This window comes from Schistocerca piceifrons, chromosome 2 (assembly GCF_021461385.2).
Source record: "Schistocerca piceifrons isolate TAMUIC-IGC-003096 chromosome 2, iqSchPice1.1, whole genome shotgun sequence".
Taxonomy (NCBI): Eukaryota; Metazoa; Arthropoda; class Insecta; order Orthoptera; family Acrididae; genus Schistocerca; species Schistocerca piceifrons.
The window spans coordinates 469,614,366-469,637,449 of record NC_060139.1 but is presented as its reverse complement, the minus strand read 5'-3'; the positions used below and the strand labels follow the sequence as shown (position 1 = coordinate 469,637,449).

Genomic DNA, 23,084 nt, shown 5'->3' with positions numbered 1-23,084 from the left:
GTTATTGGGGGCTCTGGCCTGTTCCTGCCGGTGATGCTGCTGGAGCTTCATCATCATCATCATCATCCTTTCACTACAAAGATCAGGCCTTAAATTACTGGTGCTTGAGGTTTGGCTGCTGGATTCGTAATAAAGGTGGGGAGAGGACAGTTCGATTCCTGTTGGTCCTTTGAGTTTCCCACCATTTAGTGTGCTTCCATTGGCTGAGAGAGAGAGAGAGAGAGAGAGAGAGAGAGAGAGATAGATAGAGAGAGAGAGAGAGACCAATTCCCAGTGGTTCTTCGAGGGAGGAGGAGTTGGGGCGATCGTGAATATAAGACAACCAAGTGAGTAACCTGACACCTGATGTGTAACATGAGACCAGATGTGATAAGATTGTTATCTGGGCCCATGCTCTCACTGCTATTCTACTACAGTGTAGTAGGAAGAATATATGATTAAGTTTGCAGATAATTTGGGGGTACACAGCCTGAGAACTGTAGTACGCAGTGCTGCCACCTCTGGCAGCAACAAAGACTCTCACTCTCCTGGGTGCTTAGTCGAGATGAGCTTGCGTGGCAGATACAAATATGGGTATGTCATTTCATGCTGCTTCAACTCTGTGCCACAGTCCATCGAGCCGGCCGGTGTGGCCGAGCGGTTCTAGGCGCTTCAGTCTGGAACCGCGCGACCGCTACGATCGCAGATTCGAATCCTGCCTCGGTCATGAATGTGTGTGATGTCCTTAGGTTAGTTAGGTTTAAGTAGTTCTAAGTCTGGGGGACTGATGACCACTGATGTTAAGTCCCATAGCGCTCAGAGGCATCTGAACCATCTGAACAGTTCATCGATCATAGTCGACAGCAAGTGTTTTCATGCCTGTCTCTCATCAACCCACCACCATATGTTTTCAGTGGGTAACAGATCTGGAGAATGTGCTGGACGGGGCAACAGTTCCACTGTGTCGACGTTGGTTGGTCTTGCATTATTTTTTTAGAGATAATGTCAGGGAGATCTAAAAGATAGGCCACAGCCGTTGGCTGGTGTACTAATTGGCGGCTATGCGAGTCAGAGGTGACTGTGTTGTATACCCAGTTGTATCCTATACCATCACACCAGTTCTGGGCTCGTATTGCAAATTGCCAACGTTCATTGTCCTCGGAGTCACAACGAGGATTCGTCTCTAAAGACGCCACGGTACCGATGCAGCGTCCAGCGTTGCCGTTAGGCCCATCATTACGGACTGAGTCTCTCTCTGCTGCCGCGTAAGGGAAGCCACAACAGAGGTCGGCTCGCTGAGGACGTGGAAGGCGTTTCATCGGGTCCATCTTCAACAGAGCTAATGTGTTACTTTCTTTGACAGTTAATGAATAAGGTAGACCAACCGTTTGACCCTACCAGCTGTCGGTTGCTAGTACGTTGCGGGTGGCAGGCGTGCCGGCTGCAGCCAGTGACCAGGATGTAGCGCATCGCGATGCCGCGCCACGCCGCCTTAACTCGATTAGCGGTCAGCTGGCGCTGACGTCACGCTGCACAGCGTTTGGCGTTGGCTGGCGCTAAGGACCGCCTTCCTCGTTTGTGGTTGCCGTTTGTCAGCCGCCGAGCTGAGCCCGCGATTAAAATGCTGCGCTCCCTTCTCATTCCGAGGGACGTTCTGCGCTACGCAAAGACACTTGCAACGTAATTACTTCTCCGTTGGAACACAATTCACTGTGTGGTGGGAAGATACGCTGCTCGTCTGACACATTGTTCACGTGTTTATTACTATTTTTACATCCCATCAACATTATTTTCATCCTATAGAGGTTGTCCGTTTCGATTACATTTCAAGGAAATACGTGGTTCAATCACATTAACGTGACCATCTCCAATGTTCGACGTAAAGGTGCAATAACCACTCACAGACAGCAGTTGGCAGGTGTCAAATGGTTCAAATGGCTCTGAGCGCTATGGGACTTAACATCGGAGGTCATCAGTCCCCTAGAACTTAGAACTACTTAAACCTAACTAACCTAAGGACATCACACACATCCATGCCCGAGGCAGGATGCGAAACTGCGACCGTAGCGGTCACGCGGTTCCGGACTAAAGTGCCTAGAGCCGCTCGGCCATGCCTGCCGGCAACTTGCTATGAATGCCAGTGCCCGGTATCGGCAGAGAAATACGATATTGCAGTGCCTGTGTTATTCTGATTACGATGGAATAGGCACAGCAGCGACTACAGCTATTACGAAATACATTAAAAGTATTCGCAATAGCTATCCGTCCGTCGGCTGTGAACGTTAAAATATAAGCCCCCTCGGTACTATTCGAGAGGACTAGGGAATATTCCGGCACTAATTTTCACGCTCGCCCTTTTCTCATCACCATACAACGCAAACATGACACCACACAACACTACACACAAACCACAGTCATCTAAACGTATCAGATACATTTAACTCAGGGTGAGTGCAGGATGGGGAAAAGCTTTTGAATTAGACCGCTGAAACAGCCCTTAGGCGTCTTTCAATGAAACATGCCATACGACTTTACGTCTTACCGGGCCACTGCCACATCAGAAAAACTAACAAATGATGATGTACGTTTCGAACAGCCGGCCACACTGTGACCCACAATAAGGCCATTTTCAAACCCTGGAAGATGATGCTAACGCAGTCGCACACGTGTACATAGCATCTTCATGTTACTCACAGTTATCACTCAACATCTGACGTTGCAAACGCCCCTTGTACACCCTGCCGGGTCTGTAGCACGAACAACACTAAAGCACTCTGGTAGCCGTTGTATCTTCTACAGAGAATTGCAACTCTAAATCACTTACGCACCTACCGATTATGTGTACGGGTAAGACGTTACGAGGGCATCCGACTACGTCTTCTGCGTACTTCAGATAGGTAATATAAAGCATTGGATGTCCTAAATTTTCGAAGTCTTGAGAGTAATTCTGAGATTCCCGTAACTGCAGAGGATAACAGTAGCGGCGTCTATGCAGTTATCGGTTGACAAGGTATTGGTAGGAAACTTTTAATTTCCTATATAGCTCAGATTAGTTAGCTTACGTGCTAGTGAAGCTGAGACCTGAAGCGACACACCATAAAGATGTTAAGGCTGAAAATTATTGCCCGTAAATTGCCACACAAATATTCCAGTTGTCACTAGAAAGAAGAGAGTAGAAGAACCAGTTAAATCTTATGATTAATCTGCACGGCATTTTGTGTACATTCATGTCTGTTAAAAGGAAACGCAGACAGAAAACAGACATTAAATAACTGGGTATGTTCGTTGCATATAAAACTGGGTAAATGGTACTCATGATTTCCGAGGATTTTAGCGAAAAAAGTGTTTTTCTAAATATCAACAGTAACGCTAAGAAGCATTGCAGACTTTGTGTTAGTCCGTCCTTTTCATTCACAGTTCTATTCGTAATTAATTAGTCAATTTCCAATATTGCGAGCCGTAGTGCTACTCAGTCCACGTCCGCACAAGAGCGGAAGTGAAGCACGAAAGCAATTTTAATTTCCGTCCTAATAGGCGAGGATTACTTTTGAAACTGGAATGCACAGAGAACCTCTGCGAATGCGAAACGTCAGGACGAGCGTGAAATAAGAGACGCCAAACGAAAAGTATGCGAATGGAATTCAAGCCCCATCCCTTCCTCCAACAAAATCCTTTTAATAGAGACGTTGTTAGCCGAGAATCCTTGGAGAATCGAGAGCTAGACTAAAGACTTCCTCTCTGCTGGAAAGCTTTTTGTGAATTAGAGAGCTCTCCGAATACTGCCGAATAAAACACAAGAAAAGGAGAAAAAAGGAAATAGTGAATAAAATGTAAAGAATTCGAAGAGCTGCTCAAATTAGAAGGAAACACAGGCTGTTCCAGAACTGAACTGGATGTCGCCATTCGTCTTTCTGAAAGTATAGCTTCAGCTACAAAAAAAAAAAAATCTCATTCTTTCTTTTCGTCTTGCCCTTCTTTCTCACGCAACTGAGCTGACACACACACACACACACACACACACACACACACACACACACATGCGCGCGACGTGGAGCATCCCTTTTGGATCCTGACTGGAGGTCATGATGGTACTAACGCAGTATGTCTCTGTCCTGCCGAGTCAATTTTAGTGGTTGTATTGATCTTCAGAATCACCGGCGGATGTTATGTTATTTTGCAAATGCAGTATTAGTAAAGGCTAAATTGGCACTAAGTGACCAGAACCAAACAGCGCCACTGTTATTCTTAGTATCTTCGACATGGATGAATGAATAGGAAAGTATCTGAAGTGTCTTAATTTGAAATAAACGGAAGTGCAGTCAGGCACTACTATATCCTCTATCTGCATATTTTCTTTCAATGTGACACTCATTTCTGACAATACTGGAAGAACGCCTAATATCCCAAGACGGAGCTTGGGCTGGCCGAAGTGGCCGTACGGTTCTAATCGCTGCAGTCTGGAACCGCGAGACCGCTACGGTCGCAGGTTCGAATCCCGCCTCTGGCATGGATGTGTGCGATGTCCTTAGGTTAGTTAGGTTTAACTAGTTCTAAGTTCTAGAGGACTGATGACCTCAGATGTTAAGTCCCATAGTGCTCAAAGCCATTTGAATCATTTTTTTAAATCACGTTTGGTGCTATTGCCCAACCCATATCCTTCCATAGGTTCGTGATATGGATAACACGATTCATCACTCCAAATCACTGGTTTCCGGTAATTCATTGTCCAGTGGCTTTGCTTAGGACTGACTGCTGAAAAGCGTGGCTTATGAGGAGCTGCTCGACTATTTTACCCCAATCTTTTTAACTCCCTGCTCACAGTCATTCTGCTAGCTGGAATTCTGGTAGCACTTTTGAACTGACGGGTGATTCGTTCCGTTGATATCATGTGATTTTCTACAATCTCTGTCCGCAATGCTCTACGATGTGTGCCTAGTCTTGGTTAAGCTGTGATTGTTCCCTCACGTTTCCTCTTCACAGTCACATGACCAACAGTCAACTGGATCACCTATGGGATGGTTCAAATGGCTCTGAGCACTATGGGACTTAACATCGGAGGTCATCAGTCCCCTAGAACTTAGAACTACTTAAACCTAACTAACCTAAGGACATCACACACATCCATGCCGAGACAGGATTCGAATCTGCGACCGTAGCGGTCACGCGGTTCCAGACTGAAGCGCCTAGAACCGCTCGGCCACCATTCATTGGGATTGCGCTGAAAGAAAGCAGTTGTGGAGTATGAAACAATCAGCAAAGATTGGGAGTGAGAGCCAAAGGAGGTGTGAAATTGTACAGCGCAGAGACAGGAAAGCACCTGACCGCATCATATGGGTTTTAAATTCGCTACCCAACAGGATTCGGTGAGAACTGCAGCACCAATTACAGACGCAGCACGAATTTCTTACCGAGTAATAAAGCTCTCTCAAGAGAAAACGCGAATATTGCACCCAAATTTTACAACTAACTGATCAATAGCATTTTATAATGTATTAAAACTAAGGCGTTAGCCTAATTCACAATTAGGAGTAGACTGTGATATCACAAATTGGTTCAGAGGGAGTGTAAGTGGTGACTGAGGGCGCTGTTTTGTGGGTCGTAATTTTTTATTACAAGTCACCTTCACCCAGTTGCTTCTGTATTTCTGCTTACCGGGTTATCGAGGAACAGTCCCAAGAGCAATAATACGAATAAACCATGCAGTATGCGCAATAGTCGCTGCAGTCACAGACTTCGCAATACTCGCTGTTTACGAGAGGCAGACTCAGATTCTGATACTTGACATATTGTCATAACGACTGGAAAACGAGTTTTAATATTTTAGTACAATATTTAAGAACAATCCATCCTATTGTCATGGTCTGTTCTTGAACACTTCTCCAAACAATACAGCGTTCCTTGTGTACAGACTAAATGAACTAACACGAATCGTGTCAGTCTATGAACGGTTTACTTTGCTTCAACGTGTTCAAAACACACACAAACTGAAAACAGGTTGCGCCTCCTGCAGATCTCAGTGTTCTCTCTCCACGCGCGCCCCAAATTCTCGCTGCAGGTGCTGATTAACTGCCTCATTAACGGCTCCTCGCTGCCGAGGTTTCAGCTGTAGCCGCGACCGCCGAGCTGACGCGGCTGTCTGCAGCCGTTAACGGTGTTTACCGCCCTCCTCGGTTCCCTCGCTGTTGCTGACGCAAAAGCCGAAGTATACTCGCATCCACAGGCAGCCGTTTACCAGGTAGTATTATACACTTGCGTTCACCACTCATTTCGAAACACCCTCGCAGCATCAATGTGGGAGCTCTAGTAGGGGCTATTCCTGTATTGCGAAAACAGGCAGATTATGGTGGGAACCTTACATAACAATTTTCTAAAATAGAGATGTTGATTTTAGTTGATGCATTATGAAAAGTGTGTCGCAAAATCTTGTATCAGACACGAAGGTCTTAAATGACCAACGCAGTTTAATAAGAGGAGGCCCTGTACAGTCTGTACGTTTAGTATGACACAATTACCTTAAAAGTACAAAAAATTCAATAGATTTACATTTTTAATTTTCAAATATTATGTTAACTTTTGACAGAGTAGCTACAGGTAAACTATGGCAAATTATGGAAGAGAAAGGAGCGCTATGCCATCAACTAAACTCTGTTAAAAGCGTTTATCGCAAACCAGCCATTAAAGAGTAGGTAAACAGGCAGTAAAGGAAGCAAATGACTTTAAGCAAAGTATCAAGGTGATTATCCTTTATCATTTATATTACTTGCCTTTCATGTAGCTGACATTCGCAAATGGAGAAAACGGTTTGCCCCCAAATAGAATTGTGTGCTACCAGAGATTAGCTTAGAGGATGAGATTTTCACTCTGCAGCGGAGTGTGCCCTGATATGAAACTTCCTGGCGGATTGAAACTGTGTGCCGGACCGAGACTCGAACTCGGGACCTTTGCCTATCGCAGGCAAGTGCTCTACCATCTGAGCTACCCAAGCACGACTCACGACCCGTCTTCACAGCTTCAGTTCTGCCAGTACCTCGTCTCCTATCTTCCAAACTTCACAGAAGCTCTTCTGTGAACGTTGCAGAACTAATACTCCTGGAAGAAAGGATATTGCGGAGACATGGCTTAGCCACAGCCTGGGGCATGTTTCCAGAATGAGATTTTCACTCTGCAGCGGAGTGTGCGCCGATATGTCTCCGCAATATTCTTTCTTCCAGGAGTGCTAGTTCTGCAAGGTTCGCAGAAGAGCTTCTGTGAAGTCTGGAAGGTAGGAGACGAGGTAGTGGCAGAATTGAAGCTGTGAAGACGGGTCGTGAGTCGTGATTGGGTAGAGCACTTGCCCGCGAAAGGCGAAGGTCCTGGGTTCGGGTCTCGGTCCGGTACACAGTTTTAAACCGCCAGGAGCTTTCAGATTAGCTTACATTTTGCGGATAACCAAGTAATTATAACACAATCAGAAGATGATCCACAAAATTGTCCACGATCTGTACTTAATAATAATAAAAGTTTGAAATATCTGGTCATAAAACTAAAATACAACTAAATATGTTCCTCGACAGATTCAATTTTGAGCAAACACGTTTATTTTTGTTTTATTCTTTTCTTTCCAAACATGTTTCTTTTTCTTTCCTTCTTTTCTTTCCAAACATATTTCGCTGAAGTTACAGCATCATCAGTGGTATTTTTAAATCTTTTTTCAATTAAATAACAGGAGGAGTTACTTTTTACAATGTGTACATTTAGAATTTCAGTTTTTAAGTAAAGTATTCACAAATTTGAAAACAGAAATTTTTTTATGTGCCTTTTGTATTTTACGTTGTAGCAGTTTTACAGTTTGTCACCTGCAACCATGGAGGAATTAACGTCAAAACATTATTTACATCGAAAATTTATGACTTGGAATGTTGAAACTGCTGTCGTTAATGATTTTATTTTATGTGAAAGTGTGTGTGTAAAGTGTTTCCACTTGTTTTCATACGTTTCCACCGCATCTTCGCTGCGAAACTGCATTTAAAAACTTGCACCACGTCGCTATTTACGCAGATAAATGAATAAAAAGAGTCTGTTTGGAGCAGACAGCGAGTACCCATAGTCGCACAGCTCGCAGCACCAGAAAATGAGAGTCGTCGAAAGTCACTGAAATATTGCGAAAAAAGGAGAGGGGGTGAGGAACGAAAATTTGTGAGTTACGGTGCTAAATACCGAGGTCATCAGTGTAGGAACAAGAAGTCGGTTGATCTCCCGAAAGCACGCCATTAATCAACACGCCTAGAAAACCAGAGGGATCACAAGAGTAGAACTGCTGGGGCAAACAGTACCTGGTACCAGACCTTAACTTAGAAGTCTTTGATTAAATTCCAATCCTTTCGGCAGTGTTGGATGCAGCGGGGGATGTGGCACTGTTGATGGTGATACGTGTTCCGTCTGTGGACGTTAAGTTCGGCAGCCCACTTCGAGAACAATAGGTAGGCTTCATGTCGGAACCGAATACTACACGTACATTCCTTCTCCTCTCCCATCGTCATCAACAACACGGGACAAACTCGTTCTATTGTCACAGTCACCTGCATTTAATAGACGGACATATCTCTCGTCATTGACTTAGAGAAGTGTCAACATGCTTGAAAAATGAAAACTTTTCCAATTATGTTGCTGAACCTACTCCTCGGAGTGTCCCAAACAATAATTCCGTAAGACCTTAAATCACTTTTTGCTGTCTGCGTAGAAATAAATCTGCCGCAAACGAAATTCGAACAAGACACGTGCCGATGAGTACGGCTACGCACAGGTTGAGAAGGACAGAGGAGGGGATGGACAGGGCGAAGCAAAGGAGAAAATGGAGAGAGAATGAAAGAGAGAAGAGAGAGGAGGAGGAGGAAGGGGAGATACATGAGGCAGGTAGAAGGTGTAGAAAGGCTGGTGAACAAGGAAGGGGGTGAGGGGGTTGGAGGATATGGTGAAAGGGAATGGAGTGGTTGGATTGGATTGTTTGGGGGAGGAGACCAGACAGCAGGGTCATCTGTCTCTTCGGATTAGGGAAGGTCGGGGAAGGAAGCCGGCCGTGCCCTTTCAAAGGAAATATCCCAGCATTTGCCTGGAGTGATTTAGGGAAATCACGGAAAACCTAAATCAGGATGGCCGGACGCGGGATTGAACCGTCGTCCTTCCGAATGCGAGTCCATTGTAAAGGGAGTGGGAGGAAGATATGGTCAGAAAGACGGGTGGAGGAAATGGACAAAGAGAGGTGAAGGAGGAGATGAAGGGACAGAGACAGCGTGGAGGAGGAGATAGGTAGGAGTGGGAGGATGAAGTGGACAGACAGAGGGATGAAGAGCTGGGCATTGACAAGGGGGGGGGGAGGGGGAAAGGGGGATGTGTGTTTAGTATATGTATAAAACACATACGTAAATAAATAAAATAGGAGAAATTTCCGGTGAATTATATGAGAGGCTGAATCAGCGGCATATTCTGCACACATGCTGACAGGGATTCCCCAGGGCTCTGTCGGTGTGGCTGCAGATTTCTTGTGTGTGGGAGCTGGCGAGGTGGGAGGCCGGACGCACCCTTGCACGTGGCGGAAGAAACGGCCCGGCATGGCCCGGCCTAGCCGCTAGCCGTCAGTTAATATATGGGCCAGCAGGCGGCAGGCGCTTCCTGCGACCCGCGATCGCGGCGAGATAATTACGCCGTGTGCCGGCAGCGAGCGGTGCTAGCCGCACGCGGTAGCTGCCGCTCGCGCCACTTCCTGCTCGGCTCGCAGACAATGCGGTTCGCACGTATGCAATTGTTGCGTGGTTGCCACCTGATACCACTGCTAGACAATCCCTCTCCTGTTCCACTCGCAAACGGAGTGAGGGGAACACGACAGCCTGCCTTTCACTGTAGGAGCCTCTATCTACTTTGTTGTATAGTTAAACGACAAGAAACTGAACGTAGTGAAATTGCCCCGCATTTTGTACAAAATCCATGTTCTGTAAACTTCTTCAGTAGCTTGGAGACGTCCTCATACTGCCATTTCATTGATGTTATATCAGTAAACAACATACATTGATTTCGGATCACACATTCCATAATCAGGACAGTCTGGGAAGCCAGTAACCTGTACAGTGCCCGACAAAAGAGTAGAAGCTTCTGGAAGAAAAGGAGGAAACGAAATGAAACTTCAAGGATTGGCAGGGCATGTGATCATATTTCAGTGATCACGATGTCGCGTCAAATCTTGGCAGGACGAGCACACTTACCCAATGGCGTTGCGTCATCTCGGGTGTGGACCGAAACAGCATATCAAGACACTCAGGGATGATAAAGGCATTGAAACAGAGGATGAGACACGTATAGCTGAAATACTAAACACCCTTTTCCAAAGCTGTTTCACAGAGGAAGACCGTACTGCAGTTCCTTCTCTAAATCTTCGCACGAACGAAAAAATGGCTGACATCGAAATAAATGTGCAAGGAATAGAAAAGCAACTGAAATCACTCAACAGAGGAAAGTCCACTGGACATGACGGGATACCAATTCGATTCTACATAGAGTACGCGAAAGAACTTGCCCCCTTTCTAACAGCCGTGTACCGCAAGTCTCTAGAGGAACGGAAGGTTCCAAATGACTGGAAAAGAGCACAGGTAGTTCCAGTTTTCAAGAAGGCTCGTCGAGCAGATGCGCAAAACTATAGACCTATATCTCTGACATCTATCTGTTGTAGAATTTTAGAACACGTTTTGTGCTCGCGTATCATGTCATTTCTGGAAACCCAGAATCTACTATGTAGGAATCAACATGGATTCCGGAAACAGCGATCGTGTGAGACCCAGAAAATATTAGACACAAGCTCCCAGGTAGATGCCATTTTCCTTGACTTCCGGAAGGCGTTCGATACAGTTCCGCACTGTCGCTGATAAACAAAGTAAGAGCCTACGGAATATCAGATCAGCTGTGTGGCTGTATTGAAGAGTTTTTAGCACAGAGAACACAGCATGTTGTTCTCAATGGAGGGACGTCTACAGACGTTAAAGTAACCTCTTTCGTGCCACAGGGAGTCTTATCGGACCATTGCTTTTCACAATATGTATAAATGACCTAGTAGATAGTGTCGGAAGTTCCATGCAGCTTTTCGCGGATGATGCTGTAGGATACAAAGAAGTTGCAGCATTAGAAAATTGCAACGAAAGGCAGGAAGATCTGCAGCGGATAGGCACTTGCTGCAGGGAGTGGCAACTGACCCTTAACATAGATAAATGTAATGAATTGCGAATACATAGAAATAAGGATCCTTTATTGTATGATTATATCATAGCGGAACAAACACTGGTAGTAGTTACTTCTGTAAAATATCTGGAAGTATGCGTGCGGAACGATCTGAAGTGGAATGATAAAATACTATTAATTGTTGGTAAGGCGGGTGCCAGGTTGAGATTCACTGGGAGAGTCCTTAGAAAATGTAGTGCATTAACAAAGGAGATGGCTTACAAAACACTCGTTCGACCTATACTTGAGTACTGTTCATCAGTGTGGGATCCGTACCAGGTCGGGTTGACAGAGGAGACAGAGAAGATCCAAAGAAGAGCGGCGCGTTTCGTCACAGGGTTATTTGGTAAGCGGGATAGCGTTACGGTGATGTTTAGCAAACTCAAGTGGTAGACTCCGCAAGAGAGGCGCTCTGCATCGCGGTTTAGCTAGCTGCCCAGGTTTCGAGAGGGTGCGTTTCTGGATGAGGTATCGAATATATTGTTTCCCCCTACTTATACCTCCCGAGGAGATTACGAATGTAATATTAGAGAGATTTGAGCGCGCACGGAGGCTTTCCGGCAGTCGTTCTTCCCGTGAATCATACCCGACTGAAACAGGAAAGGGAGGTAATGACAGTGGCACGTAAAATGCCCTCCGCCAAACACCGTTGGGTGGCTTGCGGAGTGTAGATTTAGATGTAGATGTGTGAAGGGTGTTACAAAGCGGCTGTATCCTCTCCTGAGGCACTGTGGCTCACAACTGTTTCACCTGGTCTGGCTGGATACTGGCACTAGGACGGTGTTCTAGCTGGCCCCACAGGTGTTCCATCTGGGACGGATAGGGTATTTTGTTGTCCGTGGGCAGCTCTACATCACGCAAACAGTTCATAAGGACATGTGATAGGTGCGAGTGAGAATTATCCTATTAAAAAATGGCATCACGATACTATCGCATTGGGGGTAATACATCCACCTCATCAGGATTTCTGTGACGTCCGTTGTACCGTTACACTTCCCTGAAACACAGTCAACAGTGACAAAATCATACCCTACGGCTCCCGCATACCATGACTCCAGGACTAACAACTGCTGTGCATTTCGAAAACTTTGGAAGACTGGGGCATCTTCCTAGGTCGCCACCTTACTCGCCGGTGATGGCCATCTGGGGTAGTGCAGAACGGCGACTCATTGCTGAACACAATGCGACGCCATTCATAAGCGGTCCTTGCTTCCTGGCCACAGAACCACACTAAACGCAGCCCTTTCCGCTGTGCTGTTAACGGCAGCCTAGGCATGCGATGGTAATTCCCTAGTCCGGATGCTGCTAGAATCCGGTCAATGCTGCGAGATGAGAAACAATGATGCAGGGAGTCCATTATTGTTCTTCAATGACAGAGGTAGATGTGAAAGTGTTAGGCCTACGATGTGGTTCGTGTAATTTTTTTTTTTAACCCTGCCAGGAGCTGAGAACTTCTCTCTGTCATGTGTTATTTATCCGTATAGTCTCTGGTTTTTTAGTGATTTGTTAATTTTTTACTCTTTGTTTATAAATTTTCTAATCAGCATTGTGGTCAGACCTGATCAACTAAAACCACGACGAGTACGCCTGACTTCACTTTCGCAAGCAGTCCACCATCGGGCACTATCACATCCTAATTCCCTACAAATCTGGCCGGCCGGTGTGGCCGTGAGGCTCTAGACGCTTCAGTCTGGAACCGCGCTACCGCTACGGTCGCAGGTTCGAATCCTGCCTCGGGCATGGATGTGTGTGATGTCCTTAGGTCAGTTAGGTTTAAATAGTTCTAAGTTCTAGGGGACTGATGACGTCCGATGTCAAGTCCCATAGTGCTCAGAGACATTTGAACCATTTTTGTCAACTGCTGCGTACGCGCCGTCTGTGTATGCTTCACAGTGGTCTCTCAACATCCGATGCTGTTTATTCCTTTTATATACTCCACCATGCCTAGTAACAACACTAAACACGAACAACACTAAAGCACTCTGGTGGCCGATCTGCCTGTCACAGAGAATTGCAGTTCTACTCTTTTACATATCTACCGATGGTGTATTCGTCAATGAAGCTACGTTGACATCCGAACGTCGTTCTGGGCCTTCACTTTTCTTATCAAACAATGTACAAGGGGTGGACAAAATTATGAAAACGTCAAAAACACAACACATTAGCACGTCTGACAGGGTGTAGGAAAACAGTTGGCACTCGAAACAGCTTGCAGTGGTCTCGGAATGGATAAATACGGGTCCTGTATCGTTTTCAAGGGAATCTTACACCAGCCTTCCTGCGAAATAATGGCAAGTTTAGGTAAGGACGATGGAGGTGCAAACCGATCACGCGCTCTTTTCTCCAAAGTAGGCAACAAAGGCTCAATAATATTGAGATTTGGTGACTGTGATTGCCATAAGAGATGCGAAAATTCATCGTCTTGTTCACAAAACCAGTTATTGATGGTGCGAGCTGTGTGATTAGGAGCTCTGTCGTCTTGGAAAACAGCATCACCAGCGAGGAACAAATATTGTACTATGGGATTGACCTGATCAGCCAAAATGGTCATATAATCCTTCGCAGTAAAGCATTCTTGCAGGGTAGCCATGGGGGCCATGAAACACCACGATATGGCTGCTCAAATCATCACTATTGTGACGTTAACTCGGCCAGAAGTTGGAAACAGTGTGAAGCAAGACATCTGACCAAATGATGTTCTTCCATTGCTCCATAATCCACGTTTTATGGCTTCGGTTTCGCGTGTTCCTGTTAATTGCATGTGCATCGCTGATAATTCTTTCGGTACTAGATCTCCGCCTAAAATACCATTCCTCTGAAGTTCCCTCCGTGTTCAAATGGCTCTGAGTACTATGGGACTTAACTTCTGAGGTCATCAGTCCCCTACAACTTAGAACTAATTAAACCTAACTAACCCAAGGACACCACACACATCCATGCCCGAGGCAGGATTCAAACCTGCGACCGTAGCGGTCGCGCGGTTCCAGACTGTAGCACCTAGAGCCGCTCTGCCACCCGGGCCGGCTCCCTACGTATTGTTTTGGTGCTGAGTACGACATTCACTTCTGCATTGACTTTTGCAGCTAGCGACCTCTTGCTGTACGTCACAATCCCACAATCCCCTTCGACGACTGTCTATCATGATCACTCAACACGTTTTCATACGCGTTGTGACTTAGCGGACGACATTTCTTCGCTCTACCTGTACGCTGTATAAATTTTCCATATACCCTCCTGCAACAGCAGATACTGTGGTTCCCTCGGTTACGGAAGCAACCACTATAGGAGCGCCAACAATTTGCCCACATCCGAATTCACTTGGCTCCGACATAATTCACCCACAACTACACAGAACACTGTCCTAACGATTGCCACTTGCCAGGCCCTGAGTACATGGCATAGGTGTCTTTCGTTGTCAAATACAACAGCGCAAACTGCAGGGTTGGTTAGCATCTTCATCCATGTGCAACCATGCATTTCTCGCTGTGTTCATATTTAAAAAAGAAAAAAAATGTTCAAATGTGTGTGAAATCTTATGGGACTTAACTGCTAAGGTCATCAGTCCCTAAACTTACGCACTACTTAACCTAAATTATCCTAAGGACAAACACACACACCCATGCCCGAGGGAGGACTCAAACCTCCGCCGGGACCAGCCGCACAGCCGATGACTGCAGCGCCCGAGACCGCTCGGCTAATCCCGCGCGGCTTCATATTTTTGTCCAATCCCTTTATATCTGCTGTGTCATCCAGAGGATACGGGACACAACATACATAAAAGAGCGTCGAGCTGCCTACTACTCAGGCGCAACTTAAAGTTAGAACTCCATAGAGGCACGCATGAAAAGCAACACGTATGTTACACATCTGCTTATATCGCACAAGAAGTTTCGAAGTGGAGAGCTATCCACCGAACATGAATGTAAGCTGACTCACGGCTCCACTCAGTATGTATTAGAACCTCAACACAGTCGTGAAATACTGTCAGGACGGAGTCTCAGCGTGTGTCTCAGGACTGATCCACAGTTTCAAACTGGATATTATACAAGTGACATGGACGATAGTTCGTAGGGTTTGGGACTCGTATATGTGTGGTTAAAAACAAGTCAGTGCAGCTGAACAGTGCACTACATTGCCATGACTCACAACTTCATACTCCAATTAAGTAGTGTAAAACTTCTATCAGTGAATCACTGTAAATTGTTGCTTATTTATGTTGCCCCCTATTTTTGTGATAGCCGTTCCGTAACCCTACATAGCAGTGTGAGGAATTTGTATTGTTGCTGCTTGCAAGTAAGACATCTTAGAACAGCAACTACTTCGGTGGGTTCTCTTCCTACAACCTTTATATTTTTGACGCCAAGTGCATTTTTAAAATAAAACAATGTCATTTTATTTTGTTTGGATTATTTGATACTGCCTACAACTATCGTGTTCTCGTTACTTGGGTACTATTGTATTCCATGCACAAAGTAGTTAGTCGCAGGTTTTGCATAAGGTCAAGAAAGCAATGGACATGTGGAGGAGACAGAAGTCTATATCCATCTAAGAGACCACTCTGATAAGAGTTTTGAATGAACAAAAATATCTGCTAAATGGAAAATTTCTGGACAATTTTGCTCCTGTTTTCGACGAGACAGCGCAGGACCACAGGACGGGCAGTCGTCACACGCGGCTGCCATAGGCAGGACGAAATAGCCATGTGATCCTAAGTTGTGACGGTTCTAATTTATTATGCAGCTGTTAGAATAACCATTTAATGCGCTAATTCTGCTCGACTGATAAGTTATACTCCTTGATCGTTTTATTTAGCATATCCCACCATTACTGACTCTGCTTAAAGTAAGTTGATAGACGGATTATACACGACACCTTTTTGCATCATCTCTGTATTATGAGTACATAATCTCTTTCTGTTTGCTGTGAAGTTTAGCATAGGGTCTTTATAACAGCATTTTCCATTACGCCATATCTACATTAACCATTGTCCAGTCGTAACGCATAAGCAGATTACAATGGTACCTTGACCTACACATAATTTTAACGGTGTTAGTGGCGATTCGTTTGATGACATTTGCACTCACAAGCACAGTGGGCAGAGACTAATATGGCGTAATGTGACATTGCTGAATTATTGAACAGTACGTTTATATTAATCATAACATATTTAATCATTTTATTTATAACTATTTTTAACTTCTATCCGATTGTTAGCGCACTGGAGTTCTGTTGCTTTCGCTTAGGAGGATATCTGAAAACGGTTTAAGACCGAAATAGCACATCAGTGCACAAATAAAGAAATAAACAGGTGCAAGCGCTATAAAATCATTCAAACAGTCTATCGCAGCTACGGACTCAAACTCAATGAATATTATGTACCGATTTAATGAAATACGACGGTGCACGAATCGTCGATAAGCAATATATCCTACCATTCCACTTTACAATCACGTCAAGTTATGCGTATCCTTTGTTTTGTTTTCATTTTGCAACACAGTCGAAACATAAACTAGCCGTGAAGCGTACCAACCAAACGTTGCTCATTTACCTTTGGTATGATTTATGGTTTGTTTGGGTTTCGTATGTGTTATAAAGAAAAACATACCATAATTTTTCGTGATTTCACGTACCTGGTTAAGTGTCACAGCAGTACACCGGTAGCTTTCAGCCATTCATTGATGAACGAATTTCAGTGAATCGATATAGGTGGGAATAGTTTCGCAGACAGATCTGATGGTGGATTGTATATTTCGAAACCTATCATTCATGATGCATTAATAATGAACATCATCAAACTGCAGTCATAGGAAATCTGTACTCCATCACACAGAAAATACATTGCGGCTGCATGGTTCCCAGATGCCATCGCCAACAGCGATAGATAAATTAAGATTCACCAATAGCTTTTCTGGCAAATATCGCCTGTTCCCTCCAAGGATTCCCATGTAAGCTCACAGAGCTTTTCTGTAAAATTCCCAGAACGAACCGACTGCTAGCAAATCTGGCAGCACGTCTCTTAATTCCTTAAGCCTGACCCAATGAAAATGCCAAATTCTCGAACAATGCTCAAGGATGGATACTCTGCGCGGTCGAAAAAGAATATAATCTCCCTCTCCAGTCGTCCATGCCATACGAGCGTTCTGCGAATCAAACGTTGAGTTACTCTCCACGTCAACGGGAAACCAAGCATTTTATTCGCATACACTCCTTGAACTTCTCTATTCATGAAGGTGATTTAATATGAATTACCAATCTCCCGTTGATCTGCGGGACACTGTTTTATAGTCTCAACACTTACACCACTGGTTATCACCTTGTTGCTGTGTGAATGAACTCTGAACAACTCCACACACGGACCCTCTGTAGCGTAGCACAGGCGTCCCTGGTCGTTTCCTCTTTACTGCCTATGAGTTTCCGTCAGAGGTTCGAATCTTCCCTCGGACATGGGTGTGTGTGTTGTCCTTACCGTAAATTAGTTTAAGTTATATTAAGTAGTGCGTAAGCCAAGGATCAATGACCTCAGCAGTTTGGTCCCATAGTCCTTACCACAAATTTCCAATTTCCTATGAGTTTCAGTAAACGTCCACGAACCTCTGAACAAGAAAATCCCAGAAAAAGTAGTTCCAATAAGAGAGTATATAGTCGTTCAATCGGAAATACGTTACTGTCTATCGAAACATCAAAACTGAATCCGATCTCGTCTTTGAACACCGGCCTCCCCAACAGGTGTCTTGCACATTTAGTCATTCACTAAAAGAAACGTAACCCCAACTTCCCACCGTCACCATAAGCTTCACTTCTAACTTTATCGTTCCCTCTGGATCGCAGAATTAGAAATGTCGAAAACTGTTACTGCTGAACATCCTCCAGCGTTCAGAGAACTGTCCCCTTTATACTGAACACAAAGCTCTACTCCCTGAATTTCCGCTTCAAGAGTAACACCTGACGATTACTCAGCATTTAGTCTTTCACCCGATTGGCGATGTGTTTACAGAATGCGTGACTTATGCCTCAGTAGCGATTATTCCTGCTGGCGTTGATTCCTTCCGTGCTAAGTACATACCTGTGTCACTTCCCAGTCGAGTGCCACAACATAGGGTGCGTTGGCAAAATCAACTAGAAACGGATCCGTATACTTTTGTTGGCGATATTACTCAAGTGTTTCAAATTTATTAATATATTCTACGCTACTGAAGCTCAACAACTAGTAAGAAATTAGCGTATAGTTATGAACAAAAAATTTATTTCTTGTAACACGTTTCCACCCAGCATGTGTCTAAAATATGACGACAAGCTGATATAGTGTAGTATGACAATTCTAAATTCAATTGGGGTGAGCGTACCACCAAACTTACGAAACGCCTTATAAAATCTTAATTTGCAAAGCGGACATTATCTGACAATGGTGATACAAAAATTTCAAAAAATCTGGCATTATTTGTTTATTCTTATTCAGTAATATTAGTGGGATTATGTTTCGGGATACTTCATCAATCCACGATAAGGTTTTCTGAAGCCGAAAGTGTGTAATACGGATTATTTGTGGTGCACATTCAATAAAGTCCAGCAGTGGCGTGGTCAAGGAATCGGGAATACTAACTACTGACTCTCAACATATTTGTTCGTTAATGACATTTGTCATGTATCTCTTTTTCAAATCAACAGCTCGGTTCACGGAATAAGGACAGAGTCACTTACCTAATTCCAGGAAGATATCAGTTTTATTCAAGAGCGTAATTTACGAAAAAGCCTAAAAGATTTACTGGTGGACAAGTCCCTTACGAAACTGCTGGATTTCTTGGTGAAACCAGAGGGGCTATGTATTATTAATAATATCAAATATCGTGAATACTAATGAAGTTTGACTAATGAATACCTTCACTTCAGAGATGCGGTGTGTATTTTGTAAAATAATATTGTGTAATTCGGTGTGGATACATTTATGTGTTTTGCAACAAGTTTAGTATTAACTTTCAAACGAAAATGTGTTCCAGACGCATATTGCAGTTCCTACCATTTTGTGTAGGATCTGAGAAATGAACTTAAGAGTAACTTTTAATTTGTAAATATGTATTTCTGTTTTCATGAGATGTACTACATTCTTCAAGATGATCTCAAAATGGTTCAAATGGCTCTGAGCACTATGGGACTTAACATCTATGGTCATCAGTCCCCTAGAACTTAGAACTACTTAAACCTAACTAACCTAAGGACAGCACACAACAACCAGCCATCACGAGGCAGAGAAAATCCCTTACCCCGCCGGGAATCGAACCCGGGAACCCGGGCGTGGGAGCGAGAACGCTACCGCACGACCACGAGATGCGGGCAAGATGATCTCACTAGGAATGTATGGGACGATAAGTGTATCTATCTATCTACCCATCTATCTATCTATCTATCTATCTCTTTTACTGCAAATGTATTCGGCTACAAAACGAGTTGCATTAAACAGAGATGATGCTGAAGGTAAACAATACTGAATTACCGAAACTTAGTGCTACCTATTGTGCCAGCGATACTTCACCAATGTGATTTGGAGAGGACACATTTTCCAAAACTATGAGTAATTATTTGCTGAAATATGAAAATTGATCAGGTATTCTGTTGCTGAAGAGTTTCCGTCGGGCTGGACAAGAAACGTAAACAAAATGAAATTGTTACTTTCATATCAGACTTAGACTTGTCGAGCTGATTTATTTCAACCACGAGAAAACGACAAAGTTACTCGGTGACTAAGGGCGAGAAGCTGCTGGTCCAACCAAGGTGTTACGTGGCAAACAACGAGTAAGCTTTTAAAATGACCTTGTTGTTTCGAACGCGACACCGCTGACGCAGTGGGTGTCATCTTCGCCGGCGGCGTGGCACGTAATTCGCGACTTCCCACTTGGTCATCCGATGACGGGGGCGAGGACGCCACAGCAGCTGCAGCACGCGACCCGGCGTGTGTGTGTGTGTGTGTGTGTGTGTGCGTGCGTGCGTGAGCGCGTGTCGGAAGCCGCGCGGCGTAGGAGGAGGAGGAGGCGGAGGAGGAGGAGGCGGCGGCGGCCCGGATTGCGCTCGAGCGGCGGCCATCCGGTTGGGCAACAGGCCGGCCCGATTAGCCAATTGGAGGGGCCAATCTGCGCTCACGCCAGGCACTTGTCAGCCCCGTCGCAGCTGCGCCCCGTGCCCGACCACCAGTCGTCCGCACGACACACCGTCCTGTACCACATACTAGCGCCCACAAGTTGGACATGCGCGAGAAAAGATGAAAATGGGAAAAACGAAGCCTGAGTGAGCAATGACTAGAAATGACCCCAAAGGATTCCCCAAAAACTGAAAATATTTGAAATGGAGAGCTGTACTTCCTACTTCAGATAGATTAACAAGGAGAAACTAGACCTCTCGAGCCACCTACTTTGGCGAGATTCGGTATACCAATCGTAGATGACTCGAAGAGGACTGGTTTAGATAACCAACCTGGCGCGTTCGAAAAAAATCAATGTCAGCTATCATGACTCAGAATATGCATTTGTGTGTAGCATTACACACTTATACTAGACAAAAATCAGTCATCACCAGCAGACATCACGCTAATTCAGCGAAACATCGCTTCTAGTCTTGATAATGGCCTCAATTCGATGAGGAAGAGGGTTTCTTCAGATGTGTCTTATCAGATTAGGTCTTGTAGAGCCGCCAGGTGGTCGGTGTGTTGACTGCTACGTTTCAGCCACTGTTCCAAATAGTACAAGGTATTTTCTGTAGTATTAAGATCGGGTGATTTGGCGGATAGGCCGAGGAGCGACGGTGTGTCTGAGTGTTCATCGAACCAAGAAACTATGCGTGCAGCCCATTGAACGCGGCTGTTCTTATCTTGGGAGACGAGAATGTCCACAGCGTATTGATCAAAAAAGGAAAGGACAAAACTTCATCACTGAGAATGTTGAAATAAACAGCCTGGTTGAAATCCATGGTAACGTGAATGAGTGGGTTCAAGTCATGGTGCGAAAGAAACCACCAGTACACCGCAGAACCATCTCCGTCTGAACTGTACCCTCCGCACAACGTAGATGGAACGCCTCATTGGGCCGCCGGTGCCCCCAAGGTCTCGCATCTACATCTACATCCATACTCCGCAAGCCACCTGACGGTGTGTGGCGGAGGGTTCTTTGAGTACCTCTATCGGTTCTCCCTTCTATTCCAGTCTCGTATTGTTCGTGGAAAGAAAGAGTCGGTATGCCTCTGTGTGGGCTCTAATCTCTCTGATTTTATCCTTATGGTCTCTTCGCGATATACACGTAGGAGGGAGCAATATACTGCTTGACTCCTCGGTGAAGGTATGTTTCCGAAGTCTAAGAAGCCGGGACATGCCTATTCTTTGGCATCTATTGCTGTTATGTTCCGGACAACGTGGGGTCGCTAGGACATTCTGAAGTAAGAAAAGACTTTATACATATCAGGGCCTCTGCCTAACACTTTACGAGACATAGAAAAATTACGAATTTGCAGCCACTGCAGGTATACTTCAGAAGGAAAGCTGTTGTTGAGCGATACCACCACTCCGTCTACAGGCCACAAGTGGCCCATCAGGACCATCCGACCGCCGTGTCATCCTCAGAGGAGGATGCGGATAGGAGGGGCGTGGGGCAGCACACCGCTCTCCCGGTCGTAATGACGGTATTCTTGACCGAAGCCGCTACTATTCGGTCGAGTAGTTCCTCAGTTGGCATCACGAGGCTGAGTGCACCCCGAAAAATGGCAACAGCGCATGGTGGCTTGGATGGTCACCCATCCAAGTGCCAACCACGCCCGACAGCGCTTAACTTCGGTGATCTCACGGAAACCGGTGTATCCACTGCGGCAAGGCCGTTGCCCTGTTGAGCGATAGCAAAGTGGTAAATGTACAGAGCGTGGACAGAAACATGGAAACACCAAAAACACAACATATTACCGTGCCTAATACGGAGCAGAAAAACCAGTTGCCATACAGAAGAGCTTCCAGTGATCCCAGAATGGATAAATAAAGGTCTTATGTGGTTTTCAAGGGAATCTTATACGATTCTTCCAGCAAAATAGAGGCAATTTCTGGTAACGATGATGGAGGTGGAAAGTGATCATGCACCCTTCTGTCCAAAGTAGACCACAGAAGCTCAGTAATATTCGGATTTGGTGACTTTGGTGGCCAAGAGAGATGTGGCTGTTCATCCTCGTGCTCACAAAACCAGTCCGGTACGATGCCAAACAAGAGTGCACTGTTTTAAGCATTGCTATCCGCTAGCGAATATCTTGCTTTCGTTACTGTTTCTCTGACAGTAATTTAAGCGAATTCTGAAGTTGTACACTATCTGAGGACAGTATCCGATCACCACTAACTGCTGCAGGGTTGACGACTAGATGTCATGAGAGGCAGCCTAGCCAGTGTAAAAGGCGTAGACAGTAGAGGGGCCGTAACAGCGGAATGGGTCAATCAAAACGGCTCATAGGTTTCACAAGTGGACTAGTCACTGGATGTCACCTGAGTAATACATCAGGATTTTAACCTCTCTGAAGGTGCCCACGTCGACAGCTGATAATGTGACCATGAAGTAGAAATTCGAAACAACAACCACACACAGTTAAACCAAGACTAGGCGGACATGTACGGACGACAGGGACCATCGAGAACTGCGTAGGGCGCTTGTACAAAATCGCTTGAAATCAGCGGAAAAAGTCACTCTTGAGTTCCGACGTGCTACCAGTAGTGCAGAAAGCGCGGTGACTATGTGCAGGGTGTTGAAAAAAGATGGGGTACAATGGTACAGCAACTTAATGCTAAGCGACGCTTCAGATGGTGTAAGGGTTTGGGGTTGCTGAATGCCACGAGAAGTCTGCCATTATGTGTG

General features: G+C 45.1%; 1 protein-coding gene and 1 pseudogene across 1 annotated transcript in view; both read right to left on the bottom strand.

Moving 5' to 3' along the window:
- LOC124774601 (extracellular sulfatase SULF-1 homolog) overlaps nt 1–23,084 on the bottom strand; it is a 449,198-nt gene that overhangs the window by 349,003 nt on the left and 77,111 nt on the right. The gene's annotated exons all lie outside the window — the stretch shown is intronic.
- Nucleotides 21,959–22,076, bottom strand: LOC124778637 (annotated as a pseudogene).